This window comes from Salmo trutta, unplaced genomic scaffold, assembly GCF_901001165.1.
Source record: "Salmo trutta unplaced genomic scaffold, fSalTru1.1, whole genome shotgun sequence".
NCBI classification, from domain to species: Eukaryota; Metazoa; Chordata; class Actinopteri; order Salmoniformes; family Salmonidae; genus Salmo; species Salmo trutta.
The window spans coordinates 166794-179272 of NW_021822395.1; the positions used below are offsets into that span (position 1 = coordinate 166794).

The 12479-nt window shown below is 41.7% G+C and overlaps 1 protein-coding gene and 1 pseudogene across 3 annotated transcripts in view; both read left to right on the forward strand.

Moving 5' to 3' along the window:
• The window catches only part of LOC115182086 (myc box-dependent-interacting protein 1-like), a 43938-nt gene that overhangs the window by 26695 nt on the left and 4764 nt on the right, over positions 1-12479 (forward strand). The window lies entirely within an intron of this gene.
• On the forward strand, positions 6285-6444 carry LOC115182134 (uncharacterized; annotated as a pseudogene).

Consider the following 12479-nt stretch of genomic DNA (forward strand, 5'->3'; position numbering starts at 1 on the left):
AATAAACTGTTCCTTCTCCCTTAATGTGACCTGACCTGGGCCCCCATTCCTCACTAATCCACAGCTCTTCACCCTTATCAGTGACGGCAACCATGTGATTGCCAGTCTAAGCCCCTGGCTCATATCCAACCTTAAATCGACTCCACCATACACATTCCTCCTACAGATACCCATTAGCTTCTGGTGTAGAAACCAGACTGTGGCCCTTCTCATTTCCATAGGATACCTGATGATTAACAATATTTCAAGTTTAGAAGTCAGAACCCATCCCTTTTGAACATTACCTTCATACTGTTCATCATTTATATAAACTTGGAAATTACTTAATGAACAATGATAATAAAACATGATTTAACATTCACAGTTGATTATGTTTACAAATCCAAGACTTGTGGCCTCTGTTCTATAAATCACACTATGCGCACTTATTTCCATCTCTCGTCAGATAACAGAATGACATTTTGACTTTCTCCATTTTAGCTTCTGGTTCCTAAGAGAGTTATAGCATAAGACTTGAAAAGCAAAAAGAAATACAAAACATAACAGTATTAATGTGTTAAGCTATGCATAATTATATATGCAATGTAAAACCAAAGTTTGATAACATGACAATTCCCACTCTCTCTTCACCTGACTCTATGCCTTCAAGATACTTTTCTGCTGGGTTCCACAAAAATAAAGGCCCTAAAAAACCTCCTCATGCTTTCACCCAGTCTTCCCCCGTCTGGCCACAGGTTCCAAGAGGTGTTCTCAAGCCATGTCATTTTCACTTTGCTCCCCATCTCCTTCCTCCATGGCCATCATAACATTTGATCTTGATCAGTCGGTGGAACTCTGGTGCCACCAAGTGGACAATATCTTCAGTTACGTTGTGGCAGCAATGATACCAGAGATATTTGATACAAGATCAAATGTCACTATTATTATTATTATTATTATTATTATTAACTCCAAATTGTTTCCCCCCCACCCGTGATATTATTATTCCAATTTCTGTTAATCTGGTTTTAATGTAACACTCATTTCTGATTGGAAGGCGGATGACCCATGTGACTTTGAACCTACCAACGTTGTAACAGTTACTTTGTAACAGTCAAGTGGTTACTGCCGACGTTGATCAAATCTATGCCACGATTTTTAAAAAGCATAATCTTTGATATTTGGCGGAAAGTTTACAGATATCATTTTGGTGTAATCGAATTTGACGTGTCTGAGAATGGTACCTTTCGATAGCATTGCGGTATCGCTTCTCCGCCTTTTGGCTAAGATCAAGATAAAGATCGAGTGCAGTACCCAAGGGATCCTCAAGGTGGTGCGATGGCGTCGTCGGCCACATCACAGTCAGCGGCCGCTGGACTGAAGAACACGCTGCGGTTTCAATGGACTGGAGAAGAGAATTTGATGGAAATAGTTCGTTTTGGTAAGGAAGTTCTTTTTGGACCTCTGTCTGACAGCAGAAGATGTGCACTGTCTGCAACAGAACACACCCAAGAAGTTTTATGATGTCGTTCTACACCATCACCCGGCTGGAGGAGGTGAGAGGGCTCTTCCGTGCGAACGCGACAGCACCCGCTCTCAGTGCTTTTCAAGTTGAGTCCCTACGCAGGCACACTATGAGGGTGCTAACGGTGCACATGTTTAACCCCTGGGTCACCGAAGAAACATTAGTGTGCTACCTCAGCCGGTACGTGACCATCTTGCCAGGAGTGAGAAATATTAAGGATGCCCTAGACATCTGGACAGGGAAGAGGCAGTTTTGGGTGCTGCTGAGGGAAGATGAGAGCGGCCATGATGGCTACCGCCATCCTCCCGCCTCTTTTACTATCGGTGCAGACAGGGGTTACCTCATGTATGCTGGACAGCCTCGTTTCTGCAGGAAGTGCAGAACATATGGGCACCTCGCCGATGCCTGCACCCAGACAAGGTGCAGAAACTGTGGGACTCTCGGTCACGTAATGAGGGATTGCACCGTGCCCAAACGCTGCAGTCTGTGCAACTCGGACCACCTGTTCCGTCACTGCCCGAAGGCAGAGCGGAGAGCGGGAAAAGAGCGGAGAGCGGGAAAGATGAGGGAGAAGGCATGGAACTACGCGCCATTGAGGAGGTTGTGGATGAGATAGTGATGTAGAGAGAACGACGGGAGTAAGGCGCCATCATCTCCCGAGGAGAGCGGAGAGGAGGACAGGAGTTGGAACAAGCAAGTGGAGGAGGCTCAGGGAGAGACCACCGCGCCCTCGGCTCCGGAGAGCTGGACAACGGTGGGAGAGAGGAGGAAGTGCTCTGTCAAAAGGAAGCAGATGAGCCCTGTTTCCCCACTCGTTCGCATGGAGGCGACGGAGAAGTCCGCCATGGGGGGGAATCGCTTCAGTTGTTTTGCGAGCGGGAAGTCGGAGGAGAAAAGCGAGGGAGACCCGGGCAGCGCAGAGGAGACTCTGCTTTCCCAGTCAGGCAGCTCCATCGGCAGCAGTGGTCTTGCACCCAGCGGTGTCCCAGCACCCACACAGACGGAGGGGGAGCAGTCTGAGGAAGGCAGTGTATTCACGACCCCTATCTTTGTGGACAGTCCTCCTGCCGGGGACCATCGGTTCCCAGGCAGGCCTCCTAATGAGGAACTGTACTTGAAGTGAGTCTTGAATATAATGTCATATTTAGATAGTTGTCCGTTTCCCTCCTTATCCCATGTCGTCTATTTTTAACCTAGCTAGCATTAATGTTAGAGGGCTTAGGAACCCAGTTAAAAGGGCGACTATTTTTTCCCATTTGTCCTCCATTTGCTTTTCTGTGTTTTTTACAAAAAGTACATTTAAAAGATCAAAATGATGTGGAGAGGTTTACGCGGGAATGGGTTCAGGGAGAGTCGAGGTGGAGTGTCGGCGGGGTGCACTCTACAGGGGTCGGGGTGCTATGTGGGAATAGGGAGTTAAAAATAGTAGGACGTTTTTCGGCAGTACACGGGAGGGTTTTAGTAGTAGATATAGATTGGAGGAGTAAATGTTTTCGATTTATTAATGTATATGCACCACCGACACCCAAGGAAAGGAGGGAAATGCTTAACGACCTAGACGCTATTTTTATGACAAACAGACAGGTGTTTATGGGGGGAGATTTTAATGTGTCATATGACCGAGGTAATCTAGGAGGACATCTTGTAAAAAGTCTAATAGAGAAATATAATTTGGTTGATTCTTATAGAGTGGCGCATGCAGATGATCAGCAGGGGCGCGAGGAGCCGCATAGATTATATGTTTGTTCCGCGTGGACTCGGTGTGTCCTCTGCGCGCGTCACTCCGGTATTTTATTCAGACCACAGTTGCTTGTCTGTGACAGAATTAAAAACAATTGCATTTGGAAAAGGGTATTGGAAAATTAATAACGACATTTTACATGACAACTTTTGACACAAGATTTAGGTATTTTTTTCAAGGGCTGTGTAACGATTAAATATTTTTATTCTACTGTCAGAGTGGTGGGAGAGCACAAAATTAAGAAAAGAATTTTATTCAGAATTTTTGCAAAGATAAAGTACGTAATAACCACAAAGAATTTTATAAGTTGCAGAAGGAACTAGAAAATCTGCACAGCCAAGGCAACTTGAATGGTGGTGATTTAGATAAAGACACATTGTGTATCCTGCAGCAAAAGCAGCATGCCTTTTTTGAAAAGAAAGCTCGAGATTTCATTTTTAAAAGTCAGCAAGATAAATCGGATAATGATGAAGTGCTCTGCATATTTCTTTAAACAAATTAAATCACGGGGAAAGAGGACTATTTCTGCTTTATTGGACCAAGATGGGGAGATGGTTGAGGATGGAGATGGCATGCTTGGTGTCGCTACACACCACTTTTCTCAGCTATTTCAAAAACAAACAATTGATTATGAGAAGGGGACTACCTTTTTAAAATGCTTGGATGTGCAGATACCTTTTGATATTAGAGACCAATTAGAAGGGGAATTGAAATTAGATTAAATGTATATGGCACTGAAGAGCATGAAAGATAAAAGTACCAGGTGTGGATGGGCTCTCTAAAGAGTTTTACATCGTTTTTTTGGGATTTAATTGGATGTCATCTGTTTCAAAGTGTTTAGAGTTATATTTGGTTTGGAGCATATGGGAGGTTCGATGTGTGAGGGGGTAATCTCTCTACTTTACAAAAAGGGAGACCCCAAGACACTAGCAAATTGGAGACCTTTAACAATGTGTGTTGACTATAAATTATTAAGCAAAGCCATAACTAATCGCCTATCTTCTGCCATGGCATATGTTGTTGGTTTAGACCAAACATGCGGTGTGGTGGGGAGAAAAATAACCTGGAACTTGCAATTGCACAGAGACGTTCAAGCATATTTAGAGGAAAGGCACCTGCCAGCTATTACTGTGAATTTGGACCAGGAAAAAGCTTTTGACATGGTAAACCATTCGTTTTTATTTAGAGTTCTGGAAAAATTGGGTTTTGGAAATAATTTTGTGAAATGGGTAAAAATTCTTTATAGTAATGTGGGTAGCAGGGTAAATATTAATGGGAATATTGGAAATGTTATCAAGCAATTACAAGGTGTCAGACAGGGGGAGATATATATATTTATAATGAACCTTTCGCATGCGCAATTAGGACAAATTACAACATCAAAGGCATAAAATTACCTGGAGGGGATATTCAAAAAATTTCGCAATATGCGGACGACACAGTTTTATATTTACAAGACGACCTGAGCTTGAAAGAGGCTTTCAGTCATTGATGAATTCTCTGTTGCAGAGATAAAATATATGGGACAGTGGAAATGGAGAACTGATCGGTTATATGGTTTGACTGTGTGCACAGGACCAATGGTAGTGCTCGGGATATCTTTCGGAAATGAAATTAAAGATGACATGTTTAATTGGAAGGAAAAACTATCGATTAATAAAAGATTGGGACTGTGGAAAGTGAGGCGCCTATCATTTAGTGGAAAGGTGTTAGTGCTGAAGGCGAACATTCTGCCTTCATTACTTCACCTTGCCTATGTGTTTCCCATGCCGGTGTCTAAGAAAAACTTTCATACGGGTACTGTTTAATTTCTTTTGGGGGTGATATGAGTACATCCGTAGAGATCGGATGTACCAGCCTATAGAGGCTGGTGGAAGGGATTTCCCTCATATTCCTCTCAAGCTAGATGCGTTGTTCTACTCAAATGTTTGTTGTCTTTTGTCGTCTTGTGTACATAAATGTCAAATTTTAATCAAATTCTGGCTGTCCGTACCGTTAAGGTTCATGGTGGAGTGGGATAATAGTAAGCCAAAAGCTCAAATTATCCCATTACATTTTAAGAAAATTGTGGAATGGGCAAGGAAAACCCCTGTCTGCAAGGTAAAAGAAAATGTAATCAACCACAGATTGCTATACGCGAAATTGATAGAAAATTGTCGTCCTAGAGACCGATTACCAATATCGCCTTCCACCTGGCTACGGGCACAATTAAAAGGTTTAGATAAGACTGAAAGATTTTAATTGGCTGGTTTTACACAGATGTCTTCTGGTCCGTTCAACATTACACGATCATAATTTGACCCTGAATACATTTTGTCCCAGGGACAATTGTTTCGCAATTGAAACAATTCCCCATGTATTATGGGAATGTTCTTTTGCCCAATTAGTTTGGAAAAATATTTTTTTTAAATTGAGATTTTAAAAAACATTGATTATGAAGGGGTAGCCAAATTTGAACCAAAAAATTTGGAAAAGGTGCATTTATTAGAATTAGTGACTCTGGTGTCCCTTATCGAGACAAAACTTTGGGAGGCCAGGTGTGGTGCGCTCAATGACACCCTCAAGTGGTCACCGACGGGATTGGTTCAATTTATTAAATAAGACATTTGGAAAAGAATACAATTCGAAATAGATAAGTGGGGCATCATATCATTCAAGCAGAGATGGAAAGGGATATACCCTTCATTGTAAACAGTTTCTATAGTGTATATATATATCATTGTATTTCGTAGGTAAAATTGAGGTGTAGGGTGGGCCTTTGTACATATTTGATAAGCACTAAGGTTTATTTGGAGATCACTTTGGCATATGTGTATGTTTTTATTTGAGTTGTTTGTATTCTTTTCGGAGATTGTTGGAGGCATGCTGGTCTTGAATGTAGGCATATAATGCTGGTCAGGTTCCGCAGAACAGCACTTTTTTGAGGAGTTTATTTTTGTATTGTTACGGTGCTCTTTGATACTGTTTTTATGAATCCATGTTGTGTACAACGTAATGCACTGAATTTGTAATTGTATTTGAATGTGAAATGAAAATAAAAAATTTAATAAAAAAAAAAAAAACCTGTTCTTATCAGTTTAATATCTGGGGACCATATATTAAATTGATTTTTGGAACAGGGAGATGGAATAGGTGTTTGGTCCGTCCACTCCACGCATCGACCTGGTATTGCAGTACCTCCAAGAACGGTCCACCCCGTCACTGTAAAGATAAATCAGGCAGAGACAACAGAGTTGATTAGTTTTAATTTGTTAGGATCATGATGTATATTGTATTTTCACATTTCAACAATTTCATCTCAATGATGGCTAGATAGAAGACCGACTTGACCAGCACTAATTAAAGTTTATTTGTCACGTGCACGGGATACAGGGTGTAAACAGCACAGTGAAATGCTTACTTGCAAGCTCTCAGTGCTATACGCATTATCAAAAATATACACATACCGAAGTAATAAAGTTGTTAAAACAAACAATTGTTATGATTGGAAATATATACACAAGAAGAATGAATATACAGTATAAACTATTAAATGTGCTAAAGTCATGGACTGCCTCACATACCGGTAACGTTGTCTGATGTCATTATTTGAAAGGCCTGCTATTTCCATAAGACTCAAATATATGCGATTGAAATGTATACAAGGTTTGTACCTCATCTGCCTGTGTTAAAGTAACTGTCTGTTTATCCCATTGATTCTATTTCTATGATTTCACACTGCACTTTTTCAAGTGACAAACTTGAAATAGTGTACCAAGAGTTATTCCTTCGCTTACGGCATATATACACAATACAGTCATTGGCTTACGCCGAGTCTCGGAAGCTAAGCAGGGTCGGGCCTGGTTAGTACTTGGATGGTACACTGCCTGGGAACACCAGGTGCTGTAAGCATTTCTGTCCAGCATGGTGTACTCTTGTACTATTTAAATCAGGGAGCAACTGTCTTTACGTATTACAGTTTCTCTCAATCGCCTACAATAATTTTTTGGAACAATGTCGATTTTCAAAACCGTCAACAAGCAACAGAACTTTTGCAAAACAGTAAATGCTTTTTCAAAATGTAGTTGTCTTAAAACAAAAGCATTCCTAAAAAATATATACCGTCAAAATTGCAAATACATTCATCAAAAGAACACGACTGCCTGTCAAAATATTAACAACTATACTTTTCTCTTGAGTCCAAGAAGACAAGACAAAAAGTTAGTCTGTCTTTTTTTTAAATCCCAGTAGATCCGTGTGTGTGTGTGTGTGTTATTTGTAGTCACTAAATCATTATGATCAAAACTGGAAGTACAACTAGCCAAAGGTGCAGAATTATGGGTAATTACTAACCTTTTTATGCATATATCACCAAACAATTTCAAACATCAAATTTGATTCCTGATAAATTAAATAAAATAAGCACATTGTGTGCATGATTCATTCATGGTATCACAATCCAATTCCATGTATTCAATACATGGAATTCAATACAAATTTGCTCATAGTTTTGTAGACTTTCCATTGGTGTACAGAAACGCAATCCACAATAGAAATCAGTAAAGCTGAATACAATGGGGCAACACAACTGATATGAATGTATAATCCTCAATCCAAAGCAAAGCTCTATAATGGAAGGTCACATGTAGGAGATGACATAGGAGTCAGCCAAAGTTACTTAGAAGTAGCCCAACTTCATTCTCTACATCTCTGAAAGTGATTTATTGTCAGGACGGAGCATTTGTAAAATAACAGGAAAATATTCCACCCTAGTCTGGTGGTTAAAAGGTGTTTAGCTGAAACCTTTATATAAAGTTTATAAAGATCGTTCCTAGTTGACATGTTTACACAGCATTTTCTTAACTCGTCTGGTCTCATCTCTTATTGCCTCACGGAAGGCGGCTTCCTGGGACTCATGGGAGGTAAGCACTTCCTGTATTTTTCCTCTCCAGCCCTCCTGATTGCTCTCCATGTTTGGGAAAAATATACTTAAGGGTGGTAGGTTGGACGTGGAAGGAAGGCATTACGCGAGGGCTGCGACCTGTTAAGTGGCCAGTTCGAATCCAAGTTGCAACTTTTGTTTTGCAACTATACCCAACATTCTTAAATAATCACATTTATAGTAAACTGACTGACTGAACAAAAAGCTTTAAATATGTGACAAAACAATTCTGGTGCTTCCCTCCCTAGTGACACAGTAGACTAGGCACTGGGATATAAACCAGAAGGTCACAGGTTCTAATCTGGGCAATACCCTTTCTCAAAAAAAATACTGGCATTTGGCAACTTCTTATAACAAGCATAACTTTGTCTTACAGGATTGTTCCCCGTTTCTGTTTTTAAAATCTCCAACATTAGTAGAATCACTATCACCATATTACACTAATTTTATTAGTCAAGCAGGAATGTTCCTTGTATGTTGTTATAGGTGTTCTGAATAACAGCTCCATCAAAATTAGCAGAATACTTAAGGTTCTATTCAATCTTTACAGATGTACAACTTCACATAGCCCCCCAGAAGAAGGCACATGGACACGTCAGGGTGACTCGGTTTTTATCTGAAGTAAAACGTTCACTGCTCTCAGAATATCTCTCTGACTCAATCCTTAAAGTGATCGTATAGTATACATGCGTTGTGTTTAGAAAATAACAAAAATACAGAAAAGTGACTCATGCCCTCAATGTGAAGTGATATTAATCTATAAATACAGAGCACACGTACAACCCTTTTTATATAAAAATGTTACGGTTGTAAGAAAATGAACAAATATTCACTTAATATTTCAATAAGTCACCTGCTAGCAAATCACCTGCTGGCAATAGCTAGCGTGACATTCTACTGCAGTGACCAACGGTGCTAGTTAGCTCGTCATTAACATGGCTAGCTAAGCCAGCAAAAACTTGGTTAACTTGCTGAAATAGGCCTTCAATACATTAACGGCGAAATAAATATATACATAGCCACATTCACTATTGACTTTAGGATATATGAACCAGTTTTCCAAAAACACTATTGTGTTATACAGTTTTTAAACGTTTTTATATAGAGAGAAAAGAGACACGAACCTGCTCAGAATCTCTCTCTCAGACTGAGGAGCAGGCAGACCAACTTCCCAAATAGGGGAGAAGCACTCAAAACCCACTAGTTGTTCTTTCAAAGAAAATAATACAAAAACGGTAAGTCCGAAGACCTCTCATATTACCAACCTTACTACAATGGCAGCAAATATTTTTATGAATTCAGTAACACATAATGAAAGGAAGCTATTTATATCACCCCTTTTCCTGAAGTAAATGGTTTCACCCACTGCTCTACCGCGAACGGCGGCGTTCTTTGATGTCTACATTGCCGTGAGGTTGATGGAACCTCTACATTTTCAATTTGTTACAATAGCACGCTTGAAATGTAAAGGTGATTTCCATTTGAGCCGATATCATCAGCGTTCACCGTGAATGCAGTCTCCACTAACGCGGGACATTGCCTTTAAATTTCAATCATGCTGTGTAAAGCAAGGTCGACCGATTAATCGGCAGGGCCGATTTCAAGTTTTCATAACAATCGGTAATCTGCCTTTTTGGATGCTGATTATGGCCGATTACATTGCAATCCAAGAGGAAACTGCGTGGCAGGCTGACCACCTGTTACATGAGTGCATCGTCAAAAAGGGCCTTGTGGCTGCAATGAGCCAAGAAGTTGCTAGCTAGCATTAAACTTATCTTATAAAAAACAATCTTCACATAATCACTAGTTAACCTAGTAATATCATCAACCATGTGTAGGATACTAGCAATTTTTTCGAGGTAAGCTGAAGTTCGGAGCCGAAGTCTACACACCTTCGTTGGTCATTGGTCAAGAGTAGGGATTCTTCAATGAAGTGTTTGCTATTCAACGACTTGTTTTCACACGTTTTTTCACTTGAGAAATGCTGCACCAAACATCATAGTTAGATGTAATATTGTGTGACTAAGATCTCCTCGGCAAAAATGTCAAAATTAATGACAGATTTGAGTTCTTAAATTAATTCTGACTACTTTGAGGAAGTGTATACTGGCTACGGAGTCTCAAGATGGACAAACGGTACTATTGCCTCCTTTTCTAGTTTTTCATGCGAAGGTCTTTTAAGGGAGTATGCAAACACTCGTTCAGTTTGCCTAGCTAAGTTCGGCTAACCGCCAGCCGAAACCGTAGCATGCGGAAGCCTTTAGCGGCAAGCGGACGAGCAATATCCACTGTTGTAGTATGGATGAAGCCTCAGCTGGAATAACAATTTATTCAACTTTCATAGCGCTATTCATTACATAAAGAATCTCAAAGCGCTTTAAAGCAACACAAAAAAATACAAGCAATTTAGAAAACCTAATTCATGAGACGGTTGGAAAGTTCATGGCTTGAGTGATCAAAGGGGGAGAGTAAGCAAAGAGGGCTCCTGAGTGGCGCAGCGGTCTAAGGCACTGCATCTCAGTGCTTGAGGCATCACTACAGATACCCTGGTTCGATTCCAGGCTGTATCACAACCGGCCATGATTGGGAGTCCCATAGGGTGGCACACAATTGGCCCAGTGTCGTCCGAGTTTGGCCGGTGTAGGCCGTCATTGTTATTAAGAATTTGTTCACGGACTTGCCTAGTTAAATATAAATATATACTGCTCAAAAAAATAAAAGGGAACACTTAAACAACACATCCTATATCTGAATGAAATAAATAATCTTATTAAAAAAAAAAAATCTTTACATAGTTGAATGTGCTGACAACAAAATCACACACAAATAATCAATGGAAATCCAATTTATCAACCCATGGAGGTCTGGATTTGGAGTCACACTCAAAATTAAAGTGGAAACCACACTACAGGCTGATCCAACTTTGATGTAATGTCCTTAAAACAAGTCAAAATGAGGCTCAGTGTGTGTGGCCTCCACGTGCCTGTATGACCTCCCTACAACGCCTGGGCATGCTCCTGATGAGGTGGCGGATGGTCTCCTGAGGGATCTCCTCCCAGACCTGGACTAAAGCATCCGCCAACTCCTGGACAGTCTGTGGTGCAACGTGGCGTTGGTGGATGGAGCGAGACATGATGTCCCAGATGTGCTCAATTGGATTCAGGTGTGGGGAACGGGCGGGCCAGTCCATAGCATCAATGCCTTCCTCTTGCAGGAACTGCTGACACACTCCAGCCACATGAGGTCTAGCATTGTCTTGCATTAGGAGGAACCCAGGGCCAACCGCACCAGCATATGGTCTCACAAGGGGTCTGAGGATCTCATCTCGGTACCTAATGGCAGTCAGGCTACCTCTGGCGAGCCCATGGAGGGCTGTGCGGCCCCCCAAAGAAATGCCACCCCACACCATGACTGACCCACCGCCAAACCGGTCATGCTGGAGGATGTTGCAGGCAGCAGAACGTTCTCCACGGCGTCTCCAGACTCTGTCACGTCTGTCACGTGCTCAGTGTGAACCTGCTTTCATCTGTGAAGAGCACAGGGCGCCAGTGGCGAATTTGCCAATCTTGGTGTTCTCTGGCAAATGCCAAACGTCCTGTACGGTGTTGGGCTGTAAGCACAACCCCCACCTGTGGACGTCGGGCCCTCATATCACCCTCATGGAGTCTGTTTCTGACCGTTTGAGCAGACACAAGCACATTTGTGGCCTGCTGGAGGTCATTTTGCATGGCTCTGGCAGTGCTTCTCCTGCTCCTCCTTGCACAAAGGCGGAGGTAGCGGTCCTGCTGCTGGGTTGTTGCCCTCCTACGGCCTCCTCCACGTCTCCTGATGTACTGGCCTGTCTCCTGGTAGCGCCTCCACGCTCTGGACACTGCGCTGACAGACACAGCAAACCTTCTTGCCACAGCTCGCATTGATGTGCCATCCTGGATGAGCTGCACTACCTGAGCCACTTGTGTGGGTTGTAGACTCCGTCTCATGCTACCACTAGAGTGAAAGCACCGCCAGCATTCAAAAGTGACCAAAACATCAGCCAGGAAGCATAGGAACTGAGAAGTGGTCTGTGGTCCCCACCTGCAGAAACACTCCTTTATTGGGGGTGTCTTGCTAATTGCCTATAATTTCCACCTGTTGTCTATTCCATTTGCACAACAGCATGTGAAATGTATTGTCAATCAGTGTTGCTTCCTAAGTGGACAGTTTGATTTCACAGAAGTGTGATTGACTTGGAGTTACATTGTGTTGTTTAAGTGTTCCCTTTATTTTTTTGAGCAGTGTGTATATATATATATATATATATTTTTTTTTAAAGA